Genomic DNA, 18,269 nt, shown 5'->3' with positions numbered 1-18,269 from the left:
CCAAACTCATTCTATGAGGCCACCATCTCCCTGATACCAAAACCAGACAGGGATATCACAAAGAAAGAAAACTACAGGCCAATATCACTGATGAACATAGATGCAAAAATCCCCAACAAAATACTAGCAAACAGATTCCAACAGCACATAAAAAAGATCATACATCATGAACAAGTGGGGTTTATCCCAGGAATGCAAGGATTCTTCAATATATGCAAATCAACCACTGTGATACACCATATTAACACACTAAAGGATAAAAACCATATGATAATCTCAATAGAAGCAGAAAAAGCTTTCAACAAAATTCAGCACCCATTTATGATAATAACTCTCCAGAAATTAGGCACAGAGGGAACCTACCGCAACATAATGAAGGCCATATATGACAAACCCTCAGCCAACATCATTCTCAACGGTGAAAAACTGAAACCATTTCCTCTAAGATCAGGAACAAGCCGAGGCTGCCCACTCTCACCACTATCATTCAACATAATTTTGGAAGTTTTAGCCACGGCAGAGAAGAAAAAGAAATAAAAGGAATCCAAATTGGAAAAGAAGAAGTAAAAAGTGTCACTGTTTGGGCTTCCCTGGTGGCGCAGTGGTTGAGAGTCCGCCTGCCGATGCAGGGGACACGGGTTTGTGCCCCAGTCCGGGAAGGTCCCACATGCCGCGGAGCGGCTGGGCCCATGAGCCATGGCCGCTGAGCCATGGCCACTGAGTCTGCGCGTCCAGAGCCTGTACTCCGCGACGGGAGAGGCCCCAATAGTGAGAGGCCCGTGTGCCGCAAAAAAAAAAAAAAGTGTCACTGTTTGCAGATGACATGATACTATACATAGAGAATCTTAAAGATGCTACCAGAAAACTACTAGAGCTAATCAATGAGTTTGGTAAAGTAGCAGGATACAAAATTAATGCACAGAAATGTCTTGTATTCCTATACAGTAACAATGAAAAATCTGAAAGAGAAATTAAGGAAACATTCACTTTTACCATCGCCAACAAAAAGAGTAAAATATCTAAGAATAAACCTACCTAAGGAGACAAAGGCCCTGTATGCAGAAACCTGTAAGACACTGATGAAGGAAATTAAAGACGATACAAACAGATGGAGAGATATACCATGTTCTTGGATTGGAAGAATCAACACTGTGAAAACGACTATACTACCCAAAGCAATCTACAGAGTCAATGCAATGCCTTTCAAACTATCAATGGCATAGAATGTTCACAGAACTAGAACAAAAAAATTTTACAATTTGTATGGAAACACAAAAAACCCCGATTAGCCAAAGTAATGTTGAGAAAAAAAAATGGAGCTGGAGGAATCAGGCTCCCGGACTTCAGACTATACTACAAAGGTACAGTAATCAAGACAGTACAGTACTGGCACAAAAACAGAAATATAGATCAATGGAACTGGATAGAAAGCCCAGAGATAAACCCACGCCCATATGGTCACCTTATCTTCGATAAAGGAGGCAAGAACATACAATGGAGAAAAGACACCCTCTTCAATAAGTGGTGCTGGGAAAACTGGACAGCTACATGTAAAAGAATGAAATTAGAACACTCCCTAACACCATACACAAAAATAAACTCAAAATGGATTAAAGACCTAAATGTAAGCTGAGACACTATAAAATTAGAGGAAAACATAGGCAGAACACTCTATGACATAAATCACAGCAAGATCCTTTTTGACCCATCTCCTAGAGAAATGGAAATAAAAACAAAAATAAACAAATGCGACCTAATGAACCTTAAAAGCTTTTGTACAGCAAAGGAAACTATAAGCAAGGTGAAAAGACAAACCTCAGAATGGGAGAAAATATTTGCAAACGAAGCAACTGACAAAGGATTAATCTCCAAAATTTACAAGCAGCTCATGCAGCTCAATATAAAAAAAAACAAACAACCCAATCCAAAAATGGGCAGAAGACCTAAATAGACATTTCTCCAAAGTTGACATACAGATTGCCCTCAAACACATGAAAGGGTGCTCAGCGTCACTAATCATTAGAGAAATGCAAATTAATACCATAATGAGGGTATCACCTCACATTGGTCAGAATGGCCATCATCAAAAATTCTACAAACAATAAATGCTGGAGAGGGTGTGGAAAAAAGGGAACTGTCTTGCACTGTTGGTGGGAATGTAAATTGATACAGCCACTATGGAGAATAGTATGGAGGTTCCTTAAAAAACTAAAAATAGAACTACCATACGACCCAGCAATCCCACTACTGGGCATATACCCTAGAAAACCATAATTTAAAAAGAAACAAGTACCACAATGTTCATTGCAGCACTATTTACAATAGCCAGGACATGGAAGCAACCTAAGTGTCCATAGACAGATGAATGGATAAAGAAGATGTGACACGTATATACAATGGAATATTACTCAGCCATAAAAAGAAATGAAATTGAGTTATTTGTAGTGAGGTGGATGGACCTACAGGCTGTCATACAGAGTGAAGTAAGTCAGAAAGAGAAAAACATTTACCATATGCTAACACATATATATGGAATAAAAAAAAATGGTTCTAAAGAACCTAGGGGCAGGACAGGAATAAAGACGCAGACATAGAGAATGGACTTGAGGACTCGGGGACAGGGAAGGGTAAGCTGGGACGAAGTGAGAGGGTGGCATTGACATATATACACTACCAAATGTAAAATAGATAGTGGGAAGCAGCCGCATAGCACAGGGAGATCAGCTCGGTGCTTTGTGACCACCTAGAGGGGTGGGATAGGGAGGGTGGGAGGGAGATGCAAGAGGGAGGGGATATGGGGATATATGTATGCATATAGCTGATTCATTTTGTTATAAAGCAGAAACTAACACAACATTGTAAAGCAATTATACTCCAATAAAGATGTTAAAAAAAATAAACTTGTATGATTAAAACAAAAGGGGGGGTTTCAGATCTCTCCTCTTTCTAACAACAATGCAAGGACAGAGAAATTGGGACATTCACTAAATCTGACTTTGCTAAATGATCCCAACTTTACAAAAAAGACAGAGATTTTTTCAGTTAACAAAGAAAATCACATCAACAGACAGGCAAACCTAAGATGAATCAATAATATTTGGATTCTCTTTAACATCTGCAATTATGGTTTAATAATTTCTCATATATAAGTCCAGCTTTACATTTTTCTTTCTTTTATTTTTGGCTTTCACTTATTAATCTAGATGGTCATGGCAGTTGTTCCCTGGTAGTAATGAAGACAGTTGCATGGAAAGAACAGGAGGAAAGTGGTTTAAATAAAACTGCTTCAAAGAAGGACCATCATCATATACATATTTTTCAGACTAAGACATTTTAGAGTTAGAATAATGCAAACACTTTTGGTTTAGAAATCACTAGAGAATTAGCTGGGAGTTTTTGAAAGGCATCTGAGGAATTTTTCCACCTCGTGGATGATGAAGAAAACATCAAGAAAAGTTAATTAGTCAATGCTAAACCAATATGTGACTGGGACAATGACACACACTTATGTGAGACTTTCGAGAAGGGAAGTCCGAAAACAAAAACCCCATATTGTGAATATGACCAAGGGGGGAAGAGGAAGCAAATAGACATGGTTCAAAGAAGCTCTCAGCAAATGGCATGCCACAGTGCTTCCTTCCAACTGTTATTTTGATGTTTAGTCTTCATGAGGTCTCTAGAATATAATTGACTTTTGCTCAGAGCACCTAATGTGACATGGTTCAAATGAAGACTCAAGGCCAGTCTAAGAGGATGACAAGAAAACCTTGTTAAAAAGACTCATTTACTTGTTAACAGAGTTTTTCTATACACTTTTTTATGTTGCCCTCTAGGATTCATTTTTATTTATTTCCTCCTAAGGTTCCATATCTTTTATGACAGTCTTCTTATTCATGTTGCCCAGAAACAAAAGAGCCTGGGGTTTCCTGACACGGGTGCTTTTAAGATATGCTCTATTCCCCAGTTTTGAGCAAAAGTCAAAGGAAAAGATAATATATGAGTACAGGGAGACCCGAAGCTTGACAAAGGATCCCCCTCTTTCTAGAGAGAGAGAAGAGCTCTTCCTCATTAGGAATAAAAGCCCAGAAGCCACAAGCTGACATCAGTCACTGCAGCCCTTGGCTTCTTCAAGTCATCAGAGTATACAATAATAGCCCTATAGTGTCTGAAAGCATGAACACCTCTCATACCCAATAATAACCTATTTTTCTGTTCATCTTTTTGTTCTAACACAATGCACAGCATGTGTTCGTGTAACCAAATATACTGATTTGCTATGAACCTGCATATAGGATTATAAAATTCATTAACTGAAGATCTTGGGAAAAGTAGATAATAGCTGACACTAACTGTATTCCAGGTATTGTACTAAGAATTTTCCTTGCATTGTTTCATTTAAACCTCACAGTAACGTATGTTGAAATGCTATTAACTTAACTGTTTTACAGAAAAGGAAACTGAGGCTTAGAAGGAAAAAGTCAAAAGTTTGGGTGAACAGGTATCAAAAGTTTTGCAGGCATTAAACCCACATTCAAAGCAGAAGGTCTGATTCAAGTATGGAAGACAAGGAAACATTTAGATAGGTGGCGAAAATGCTTGTTTATCCTCACTGTCTTAAGTTTGGAGATTCAATTTCTTATGATGGGTTCTGAGTAGGTCTGATACTCGGCCAATATTTATGGGTAAATGTCCACAGATTATTAAAATATTATTTAAACATCCCCTACAGGTTGGTAAAAGTGCCTGGGCCACACTGGCTTCTCATCCAGGATACTCTTGATATAACAGCTAATGAGTTAATATGCCCAGTTAACCAGGTTCCAGAAACCTACTCTGACTAATTGATGCTGAGCCAGTCTCTCAAAGCCTTGCCTCCTGGTTACTGCCAGTGGCTCCCACAGGGATCCCCACAGCTGGCTGGTCCTTGTCCTTGTCCTTGTAGCTGTAGGAACTTCAGTCTCCATAGGAATTTGAGGGGGCCAGGGAGAGACAGAAGAATCTGGAAGTCTGGGCTGACTGGTGGGCTGGGGTGGGTACTATTGTAGATGTAAATATTTAAGATATCATCTCTGATTGGGAGACCAGGAGAAAAATGCAAGTATTGATAAAATGAGGTATTCTCCATTTAATAGAATAGGGTTCTCAATCACATTTAAATGGGATCTACAGGAAAAAGAAAAACTGGTCTCCAAATGCAAACATGAAATTTAAGGTACCACTGCTGGGTATATATCCAAAAAACCAAAAACAAAAACACTGATTGGAAAAATACATGCACCCCAATGTTCATAGTAGCATTATTTACAGTTTCCAGGAATGGGAGCAACCTAAGTGTCCACCAACGGATGAATGGATAAAGAAGATGTGGTATATATATATATACAGAATAGAATACTACTCAGACATAAAAAAGAATGAAATTTTGCCATTTGCAGCAGCATGAATGGACTTGGAGGGCATTATGCCAAGTGAAATATGTCAGACCGAGAAGACAAATACTGTATGATATCACTTATGTGCGGAATCTAAAAATACAACAAGCTAGTGAATATAACAGAAAAGAAGCAGGCTCACAGATACAGAGAACAAACTAGTGGTTACCAGTGGGGAGAGGGGAGCAGGAGGGGTAAGATGGGGTAAGGGATTAAGAAGTACAAACTATTAGATATAAAATAAGCTATAATAATATATTGTACAACCTGGGGAATATAGCCAATATTTTGTAATAACTATAAATGGAGTATAACCTTTAAAAATTGTGAATCACTATATTGTACACCTGTAACATATAATATATACACCAACTATACTTCAATTAAAAAAAATTTAAGGTAAAACAGTATAAACAATTCTCAAGATATTAACAAGTGTATTGAGCTATGCTAAATAGATCACAAAATTATCACAAGTGAAAATCGATTATGGTTCAGAAACTCTGCCACTTGTAGTGAAGAGATAAAAATCTCTAAAGGTTTGTAAATTTGTCATTTTTGGATCAATATTAATCATTTACTTAAGCAAGAGCAGAGTCCTTGGTAGAGATTCTAAGGTTAATAAAAAGAGTAAAGTTCTGAAATCCAGTAAAGTTCCAATGATCATATCAGCTGGAATATTAGCTGGAACAGGTGTATACCTGTCCCATCATTTTGGGGGAGTAGGTGGGCAGTGAGGTACTTATGCTGGGAGAAGCAGAAATGACAAGGGGGGTTGAGAGTAAGGTACTAGCACAAACCTCCCAAATTCTGGGTAGTTGATCTATAGAATAAGCTTGTAACAATTTATGCATTCTTCTACTCTGAAATTCAGTGGTGGCTTTCTGCCATGTTTGAGCTTGCTTTATAAGGCACTTGACAATGTGTTGAAAAGAGGTTTGCTGAGTTATTTGTGTCCTTGCCTTATTTTTTCCACACCACCAGCAAGCAAGTTCTTAAGGGTAGAGATAGCGCTGGCAATGAAGTATCCATTTAGGATGGACCTGAATTTTTAGCATTGTTTCTAAGAAAACTGCATTTTGAGCTAAACCAGCTAAGTTATAAAAGCAAAGTCCTGAGAATCTATATTTAGGTGAATTGTTTATTACTTGAATATTTTACCATTTTCAACTGGGTACCTCCTTTAAATCAAACATTTCTTTGGGATTCTTGAATGAATTATCCATTGTTTTTTGTACTATCAAATTTTTTGTAATTGTAAATACAATAAATTCATAACCTAGTTACTACTAAAGATTAAATTGCATTGGACTTTTCTCTTCAAAGGCCCAAACAAAGAATTCCTGGACCCAGTCATAATGCTTGTGAACACAGTCCTCTAAAATATAAGGAATGTTAATACTGTAATTCACAGTAGAGCTCTGCAATCTTTAACGTAATAAAACGCAACAAAAAACTCATATGACTGGAAGAATATTGCTGTCTAGTGTTGAAATGGATCATTTAAAAAATTGGAACTAAGTGCTGAACAGGGGAATCCACAATAAAAATGGCAGCAGTAAAGAGAAAAAACAGCTTTCATAAAGAATGTCAACATTTCCTTTCATATGGATGCTTCTGCTAAAATATGTTAATCTGATCATTTTGATTTACTGGTTTTGCTTAATATTTACAAAAGGCCAATCATGTAGAATTTTACATCTTGTAGTAGACATTCCATGGATTTTTTAGTATAATCTCTACCACCCCCAAAAGAAAAAAAATGATTAATGCTGTGGCCAGGGATATGAATGCTATAAAAATGAGACAAGATGGTAACACACTCCTTTTGTAAAGTGCAACTAGAGCTTCAAAAGGTGGCCATGAATCTTACTTAACACGTGGAAAATATATACATGCCTGAAGTATATGCAATCGATCTACCTCTGCTTCCAGATTTCTAGGTATTTCAGAATATTGTTTGAATTAAGGCATATTATCAGGCTGTGACTGTGTTTCACTTCCATAATAGCAGTTTTCCTGAACAACTCTTAGGCACTGATCTGAAAAATAGCCACGTGAAGTTCTCGGCTATTTGCTGGAAAAATGGTGAAGAGGTAAGTGACCTCCTAAAAATGCAAACGGGAGAAATTTTTCTCAGCTGTCAGCATCATTCACTCATTCTGGAAATAATTATTAAATATCTGAAATAGCTGGGCTTCTCCTGAGCAGCCAGTTTGTTTTTATCTCATTGACATTACAGATTCCTTCGCTGATGGCATTTCCCTTCTTGCATAGACTGCTAGAAAGCTCAGAGCCAAATCTGGCAAGGACATAAGACCTCATAAAATATGTGTATTTTATATTAAAAAAACCCTAATCTCAACCCTTGCTGGTTTCATTTCATTGTAAGTTAACAAACATGTAGTGAGCATGCAACATGAATCAGGTACTCTACTTGGGTTTTTTCTTTCCAATTTCTGTATTTATTAAAGACAAAACTTTTACATTTTATGTGCCTTTCTAAGCTATTGAACATAGAATTCTAGGTTCCTAATTTTTAAGGGTACAGATTGCAGCCATAAGACCACACTTCTCCAAACTAGAGAATTAGCTCGCCTCAATTCCTGGCAAGAAAGATGGTTTTCTATAAATTCCAATCACATCATATGGTTTGGTGCAAAACGAACTATCTATATGCATGAAGCTAATTGCTTAATAGCCCTACTAACATATGCTTTCTGAAAAAAATGTACACACACATACACATACAACAAATGTAATTGGTGGAATCCTTTGCTTAAAGGTCTCTGGAGTCTTAGCAGAAAGTTGTAAGCAAACCAAGAAACTTGCATACAGAATTATTCATTTATTCTACCCTTTGAGTCAAGTGAAAATCAGGAAGCACTATTCATCTTGAAAAGCTATCTGGGTATTTTCTTTTAAAAGCAATTTCCTCAGGTGAACAAAAATGAAATGTGTTAAGTTTTTCTTGAGGGATAGTAATAGCAAGCATAAGAGGATCAGAAGTATTTATCTGAAAAGTCGTCATGCAAGAAAGTTGCCAGCTCAATAATTTTTAAAAGTTGAATATAGGTAGTACACTACTCTAAGTATAACCAAGAAGTGATTATAAAAATATAAATGCCTTCTTATAAAATAACATTCCAAATACTTTTAAATACAGAAATTATTTAAAAAATAATGTATTGTCCTCTTGATAGAATGGTATCACAAAATTTAATGCTCTCATTTCAAAAGTCCTTGCCTAGGATGCTCAATCAGAAATCAAGATTCAACATCTCAATTATAGAATAATCATCTCCCTCACAGTTTCATAAAGAAAGCAATGTAACTGTATAATGGAGGTGAGAATTATCTCTTAATCATTTCTTTGTCCCAAATAAATACCTGGCACAGTGGTGAGGAATTAGCAAGAATTCAATAAATGGCATTGGTTGAAAAAATAAATCAATGAAATGGTCAAAGACTGTTAGTGATAGAAGGTGATATTAAGATTTTTTTTTAAGAAAGTTGAAGCCACAGTTGATTTAACTGCCATTTATTTAACTTGGGACTCAGAGAAAAATAATAAACACTAGACTCCAAATTTCTCGACTTCTAGACCAATTCTTTTTCATGTCATTTTTTTTTAATGTAAATCAAGGATGACATTATCAAGCTTTTATCTGGAGAGTCCTTGTGTCATAAAAAGGATGCAGTAATTCACTTACAACACAGTGGCTTAATATAATTCAGCAAAATAGCTGAATATAAATGACTCTGGGGGAAGAAGAGCCTCTCGGAGCAGAACAAGACAATGTTCAGTGGAAGGCAAAAGGAGAGTGGGTATATAAAAGAAGAAAGAGAAAAAAAATGTCTCTCAAGATGAGGGCACCAGGACTGGGAGAAAGGTAAGGGTCCAGTATTGTGATGTCATTATAATGTATATTCCAGGGAGTTGTTTTAATGCAAAATGGTTCTCTAAGAATTAAAAATTGAGCTCTTTAAGGAAGAGGTGCAGTTGAGTGGTTTCTCTTTTCCCACAGGAGAAGTCTTGGCCTATCCAAAAGAAATGTTAGATCCCCAGGAAGATTACCAAATTCTAGGGTTAGCATGTCACAATGTAAGGTGGTAAGATGTTTCTTTGGTCATCTCAGTTCTTGCCTTGTGTACTAAACCACATCTAAATAGATTAAATAAAAACAGGAAAAATTTTTAACTAGTCCAAGTTAGATACTAGATAATCAAATGATTGGCATTTCTTGATTAGATTGTATCCTAACAAATGACAACATAAAAAAGATTATCTGAAAGAGCTAATTCATTAATACTTTTTGGAAATAGGTGAGTTTTGTATTGATTAGTTATTTCTTTAGTTAAATACTTATTGTGTGCCCTCTATGTGTCAGCCATTATGCTAGGTGTTGGAAATATAAACGTAAGCATTGCTGTATGTTCCCTGCTTATAGATCTTATTCTAACTGTACATCATCGCAAAAGGAAAAGAAAATAAAAGCCTGCTGATTTTAGAGACTAAAACAACAACAAAACAGTATCTTCCTGAAGAAAGTCTGTATTTTATGCCAGAAAATAAATAACATTTGTTATGTACAATTGGCCCTCCATATTTGCGGGTGCAGCATCCACGGATTCAACCAACTGCAAATCAAAATTATCTCCCCCTAAAATTCCAGAAAGTTCCAAAAAGCAAAGCTTGAATTTGCCTGGACAGCAACTATTTACATAGAATTTGCATTTTATTTACAACTATTTACATAACATTTACATTCTATTAGGTATTAAGTAATCTAGAGGTGATTAATCCCCACCAGGGGTTGATTCCAGGACCTTCTGCAGGTAACAAAAACCACGGATGCTCAAGTCCCTTATACAAAATGGTATAGTACAATGAACCCTCCATATTCGCGGGTTTCACATACACAGATTCAACCAACCACGGATGGAAATTTTGACCTGCAGTTTGTTGAATCTGCGATGCAGAGAGCTGACTCTATGTTTATTGAAAAAAAACTCACATATAAGTGGACCCATGCAATTCAAACCCATGTTGTTCAAGGATGAACTGTATACGGGCAGATGTACATAGGTTATAAGCGAATTCTATGACATTTTATATAAGGAACTTGAGCATCCTAGGATTTTGTCATATGCAAAAGGTCCTGGAACCAATAACCCATGGATACCAAGGGATAACTGTACTTAGATAACATGAAGGCTGCTTTAAATAACAAAGGCGAAAATTTTTATCTTTCTGATTATGTAATATATTATAATTGAAGGAAAAAGTTGGAAATAACAGAAAAGTATAAAGAAGAAAACTAAAATCACCTGCAGTCATAATAACATCTCCCCCCCTTTTTTCATATATATATATATATGTATTTTACCAGACTCGGCTCATATTGTATAAATATTTTCATATTTTCTCTATTTTATGAACATTTCTATGTAATTAAAATTCTTAAAAACTTATATATTGTGTCTGAATTCCATTGTATCACTCTTTTATTTCTCCCCAAATTCTGGCCAAATCTCTTACTATCCTTCACTGAATAACCTATCCTATCTACATTATTAGGAGCTTCTGTCATATTTGATTCACAGAAATGCTAGGGTTAATTTTATGCTTATCTGTTCCATTTTACTAATATAAATGTAGATTCTGGCTGTAGTCATATCATGCCACTTAAAATATGGTGTTAGAAAATATTTTCATATTTAATATATTTAATATATACTTCACCTTTGCTATTCTGAATCCTAACCATTTTAGAATAATTTCTTCATGTTCCTAAAATAATCCCACTAGGACTTTGATTGATGTGCTAACGTTACACCTATACATTAATTGCTATCTTTACAATATTCCCATTCAGAAGCATAATTCTTTACATTTATTTGTCTTTTTATATGTTGCTAGGAAAGTTTTGTAATTCTTTCCAGATAGGGGTCTTGTGCAATTTGTATTAAGGATATTACCAGGTATTTTATAATTGTTATTGTTACCATGAATTTATTTTCCCTTTTCCTTACCCCCAAATCAAGATACTATTGATGGATAGGCATTTTTTAAGAATATTATTTATTTTGTATCTTGCCATCTTAATTAATTCTCTTTTTAGTTCAAGTAGTTTTCCAGTTGATTCACTTGGGTTTCTCCATGTTATAATGTGAGCAACATAAATCTATGTTTACTTAAGGTAGGAGTCTGAAAATGTATTAGAAAAGTCGTATTATGTCAGCCCGTTCCCATCATCCCAATTTATCACATTCTTCTGAAACAGGATGAATAAGCCCTGGGCAATTTTAGGTATGTTTGATGTAAATCATATTGTATGTGATTATATATTTCGTGAAAATGAAAATTTGCTCTCCTTTTTTCTAATAAATCTTGTATCATTTCATTATATTACTGAATTGTCTAGAACTTCCAGAATAATTTTAAATTACAGTGCTATGCTAGACATCTTGTTCCAGATTTTGATGAGGATTGTCTCTACTATGCACAATATAGTGGCTGTTTTCTAGGCACATTTGAAAGGCTTTTATCAAGCATAAACAATGAATAGTAACTGTATTAATATATTTACTTCCAGTGGTATTGGGAAGACCAAGGATGGTGGTCATACAGCAGAACTTTCATGTTACCTTAGGGAGTTTACCGAATGGAACACTTTCCCTTCTTTAATAATTCTTGGGTAAGCAATACTTCTTTGTGTCCTGAAGTAGTGGCTGGATTTATTGGGACATTCAAACAAGCTTCCATCCTAGAATGTGCTCAACATAAATACATTTCCACTTAGGGGAAAAGGCTGTAACTCTCTAAGAAAATACTGTATTATTTTAGCTTCTTACAGTGACCTAACTTATCATTTTCTTTTGAGACAGAATAATCTAGCCCTAAGCAATCGCTGGTATATTTTAGCACTAAAACAGTTGCTGAATACCATGTAGAGCTTAATGAATTTTATTAACATTTGCATTGTTTCATAAAGAAACATTCTTTAAGATCTGTGATACTATCCAATCTAATATAATTTTTACATGGTTTTCAGTAGCTGGTCATTCAGTTACAGGCCAGTTTTTGCTCACAGGCTGATCCAGTTTAGCACTCACAGACAAGCAGCACAAAAAAATAGTTTATTTCCTCTTGGCTTTAACAAAGTCAAGGTCCTGAGAGGGAGAGTGGTGCTAATATATCTGAGCACTTCAGTGAGAAAGATGGTGCACTTATGGTGCTCAAATAAAAAGACTGCTTCAGGGTAAAAAAGGAGTCTGGAAAAATCTGTTTGGGTACATAGCTTTGCTGGGTAGTTCTTTCCCATGTCTGTGGGCAAATAAAATACAATTTTCCCCCACTTTCCATTATGGGAATAAAAAGGAAACATTAAGAGTTTAAAATATATATATACATATCTCTGACTTTCTGTAGGTAAAGATTGTTAACAGTATCTCATGTATTTCAAATGTATAATTATTTGATTCAGATGCCCTCTTATTTTCTAAAATCCATTTAAGAAATTTGTGCTCTCTTCTGCCAAAGATTTCATTAGATTCACAGATAGAGCAATATAACATCGTTAAACAAGGAGTGGTAATCTTTTTCAATCCTACTGTGGAACAATGTATAAGAAAGGCAGATGATTTCTAAGCACTTCCAGGGTGCCACGATTCTCCATTTGACCCATGTTAAAGGTTCTCATTACAATTATACTTCAAATGAATACAAAATCTCAATTTAATCCCAACCTTAGGAAAATGAAACATATGCTCGGAGGTGAAAGGCCTAACGTTACCTAGGTTATTTGAATGCACTGCATGTTCTTAACATGGATCATAAGCGAGCTGTCTTTTAGTAAATCATTGCACATTCAAAACAATATCTAGCTACCAAATAAATGTCATAAACCTGATAACGCAGAAGAAATAAACAGAAACCTGTGTATTTTAACTATTGAATTCATGATGAAGTCTCACATGGTTCATGTCGATATTTTTCAGAACTCCTAGTTTTCTTTTAAAACATAACCAATTACATTAATTAATCTGTAGGAGATCATTGACAATGAAATCTAGTGCATAGCTTTTTGATAATCTAACAGCACAATTTTTGTCAATGTCAGCCATCATTTTGTATCTTTTAAAATTCTACTTTTGCATTAATTGTCAGACTCCTGAGTAGTCTTTTGGTGGAAATTTTACATTATGTTTTTCAAAAAGGAGGCCTGATTTCAATTAACATTTCCTTGACAAGGTAAAACAATATTGTACATCTAAATTTTTATTTATTTTCCCTTTCATTGTTGGTAATCTCCTAAGCTTGAAAACATTTTTCTTCTCTCTGATTTGACATTTGGCAGACATCAATCGTTCCTGTACTTAAACGTACTGTAGTTGACAGGCTGCTTTTGTTCAAGAACTTCAGCTTATATATTGCCTTAGTATGCCAACATTTATTTCTTTATTCACTAGTGTGATCAGTTACTTAATAGTAACTGTCTTCAGAAATTAAGTGGGTTGCCTGGAAAATTTTTTTTTTCTAATAAATTTGATTAAATCAAAGTTTGAATGCTCAGGACTAAATTTAGAAATTTATTATTGAGCACCTTTATTTTATTTCCTCTGTAAGAGCATTACATCTTTAAAGAAGATTAGTTGGATAAATATTCTGGTGCTCTTAAAACATTATTAAAAAAATTTGCTTCCACACAGGCCTTGTTTATTTAAAACATAATTGCAATATCATTTGTTTGTCTCTAAATAACTTGGGGTCATATGAAGTTACAGGAACACAAATTAAATTCTGAGGTTTAGTCTTCATGTTTTACTTTTTTGGGGTGGGGGTGGGGGAGGATGGGTCATACCCAGAAGTCTGGATAAGAACTTTTATGAGAAAAATCTGTAGCAAAATACAGTGAAGAGAGTCATTCATTCACTATAAATGTAATTAGACTTTCCATCAATGGAAAGATATAACAAAATTTCTCCAAATATATAAAATTTAAAATAAGAAGAGAAAAATAAAATCTTCCTAGAATAACAATAATCACATAACAATATGACTATATTTTGCAGTGCTGCCTGAGAGGAAGTTTTCCTGTTTGGAGATTCAAAGTAATAGCTGATTTGCCTGTCAGTTTTTAATTCTGTCTCTCAATGCCTAAAAGAGTATAAAGGGAGAAAGGAGAGAGGGAGAGAAACAAACACTGACAATGAGAAAAGTGAAAAAGATCAGCGAAGTTTCAAGGCTGCAAATATGGTACAAAGTTCAGATTAAAAATTATTCCCAAATTTTACTGGAAAGCACTCATATATTTTATTCCATAAATAAAGGAAATAGAAGGCTTTAGTGACAACAAAATATTCATGCATTTTATTTTACTTAGGCTTTGACTTTTTTTAAAAGGAACAGTAAATATATGTAGAATATTTAAAATTCCATATCACTTCAGTTAGTGCTAGCCTTTTTCTTGGTTTATTATCGGTCCTGAGATTTCTATCAGAATATTATCTATGCCATTTTCATCAATGCTTCTGAAATTGTCCTAGAGCGTTGGAGAAATCTGGGATCATCAGGGTGTATTTGGTCCATTTGTACTTGCCAGGGCAGTAAGAATGCAAGAAGTTTTGCCCTAAATCATACATAGCCAGTCTGTTTGAATGGGATGTCTCTGGATAGGCCTAAGTTGTTTTGTCCTCTTGACCCACTGTACATTATTAGATATTTTGACTAAATAAAGCTTGGTCAACTTACTCTTCCAATATAATTACATTGTCTATTTCTATAAGAACTTTTTAAAAAGATTGATCTTATCAAAATTTAGTATAAAGCTTCTATTTCGTTAGTGGGATCACACTATCATTTTGAAAGCATATAATTAAACTCTATTTCCAATCATCTTTATGGATGTAAACTATCCTACCTTGTTTATCACTATGCAATCAACAAATGTTGAATTTGACATGTGCAAGGCAGTGAGCTAGATACTGGGAATTTAGTGGTCTCAGTCAGTATTGGAGGTAACTTGATAAATTTATAACTTAAATGTAAATAATCTTTAGTTCTTTTAAAAAATTATTTATTTATTTATTTCATTTATTTTGGCACCTTTGTAATTTTTCTCACAGTAACAAATTGAAAAAACAAAACACTGTTGGACAATGTGTCCTAATTTTTAGTTTGGAAAGAAGGTCACTACTCAAGGAATTGATATTACTTCCTAAGTAAAATAGTAAGTAACCTGGAGGTAATATCAGAGAGCTCCCAGCAGTGTTTATATACACAGTAGGTCTTCAATACTAGGGGTTGATAGTATTTTAAAAATAAAACAATGGCAACAGAAGTTTTAGAATGACTCAAACTCTCATTTTTAACTTAGCAATTGCAAAAGTAAGGCATGACTATATGCATTCAGTATGTATTTAAAGAATACAAAAATATAAAATACAAAAGTAAAAAGTGAAGACCTTTTTTTCACTGGCTTTCATTTATTTCTAGTAGTGCAAATGTGATTCTGGAATGGTGTCAAACATTTGAGAGGATGGTGTATTAACCATCCAGCAGTAACCCTTCCTGGAATAACTCAATTTCAAATTGAGGTATTAAAATATAAGTAGATCCTGAATTCTATCATTATGTCCTTTTGTCTATGGTTATATTAGAACATAATTTTAAGAAATCTATTGAGGGTAAAAACTTATGCAAGAGGCAAATGTAAAGGTTCTTCAAGGGTACCTTTTTCCTTTGGCCTCCCACATGACAGAGGTGATATTGGGAGAGAACCATTACTGAATCTGCACTTTGTTCACTTCTGCATCCTATCTTTACATACTGTCTGCTCCAAATATTGTTTTTAACTTTAAAATCCTCAAGACCAAACCGATAGCTTGGTCAGAAATCAGATAAGTAAACACAAAGGCTTAGAAAAAGAAATACCCATCATACAAAATACAGTATTAACTGAAAGGTAATTAATGCTACAATTCACACATTGATATCATTAAATGGATATGTGGTAACTGAATAAATTACTTACTTTGCCAGTTACTGTAGAAATTAAGGCATTAAAATTCAGAAGTCAGAGTCCTTGTGATATCATTATACAATAAATATTTGGAATATTTCCATCTATCAATAATGCCATCTGTGCTATCCAATACAAATGGACTACAGCCCACATGGCTCCTTTCCCCATTGATTACTCTGATGAATGAGATACCAAAACCACTCATAAAACCATCATATTATATGACACTGTCATTAAAAAGATATGTAGAAAGGAAAAACACAAGATGATACTTAATTTGAAACTGTCAAGTCAATTTAGTAAAGTTTTAACAACCAACATTATGATCTTAAGAAGTATCAGTATGTTGAATAATATTATGTCAGTCTGTATACTCTCCTAGCACCTTCAAAGAAAACCAAAGAACCAAAAAATTTCTGGAAAGAATATAATAGCTTATTATGATATGTTCAAATTACTAATTATTCCAATAAGAATATACTCAAATATCCTTTCAGGCATGGGTAATTAAATTAAAAACACCTTTCTTTCACTTTATAGAAAATTATAAAATGATCACTTAACTTCTGATAGCAAGTCATTGTTAAAGCAAAACTAGATATATTCCTCATACCTTACAGTCCTGGCCATAAATTTCAACTTGGCAAAAGGATCTTTCCCAAACTCATTTCCTTCTTAGCTAAAAATGTAATCTCTTTCAATGGCAAAATAATGACATACAATGATTCTGTAGCAAATTATTCTAAGCAGCACCTAAATTGACATTAATAAGCAGGAAACTAAATACCGCTAACTGGAACACTCAAATTTTCTGTTTGATATGGTAATTTGCATTACATTTAGTTGTAAGGTGGGTATGGTTGGCTTGCCTAGAAATTACTTTATTTTTCAAAATCTATAAAGATGACCAGTATTTATTTTGCCCCTTAGCCACACTGAAAATATTCTACAAACTTTCCTTAGTGAAACTCTTTCCAAATTGGAACCCACATCTGTGGATATGTAAGAAGAAATACGTTATTAATAAATGTGTTCACTCTATATCAAAACTTAAGTTTAGCTTAAATAATATAGAAGTTTATATTGTCTTATTTTTAACTGGCACTGAATACCAAATGAAGCCACTGAGAGTGGAGAGAGGAGGGAATCTGTGCAATAGCTCAAATTCACATATGTCAGCCACAGCAAAAATTAAATAAAGCACAAAGAAAGCAACGTTCATAAGAATTCTACAGACCCCATGAGTCATGGGGAGAGGAAAGGCTCTCAGATAGGCAAGCCTTAGACCCTACTGGATTTGGAGAAACTCCAAGTCATAACCAAAGTAAGAGGCAGCTCGTGGGGACGGCTAGCAAAACTCCACCTTGTTAGTAGAGGCAGCAATAAGCAGGCTCATTCAGGGAAAATGAGGCATCGCCAAACCAAGCTTTGCCAAATCAGCAACAGGCAACATGACCTCTGTGTTCCTGCTGGAGCTAAAGAAACACTCCCACCTCTACAAATATGAAGGCACATAATTTTAAGACAAATTTCCAGTTTGAGACACTGATTATTATCTGTTACTGTACCAATGCTACATGATGTTAATTGGATCCTTACATTATACTTTAATATCTGGCAGTGTAAGGTTTTCTAATTCTTGCTCTTCCTCTGTACTCCTCATTCTCTTTCAGTTTCTTCTTTTGGTAAAAATTTCCAGTCTATTTTTGCCTGCTTTATTTCTCTATATCTATTTCAGAATCATTATGTTAAATACATTCCCTATGAGACTTGATTTTAATGAAATTTATTTATTTTTAAAATAAAA

This window comes from Delphinapterus leucas, chromosome 2 (assembly GCF_059928025.1).
Source record: "Delphinapterus leucas isolate spDelLeu-1000000601 "Yukka" chromosome 2, BTC_Dleu_Yukka2, whole genome shotgun sequence".
Lineage (NCBI taxonomy): Eukaryota > Metazoa > Chordata > Mammalia > Artiodactyla > Monodontidae > Delphinapterus > Delphinapterus leucas.
This window is presented reverse-complemented; position numbering follows the sequence as displayed.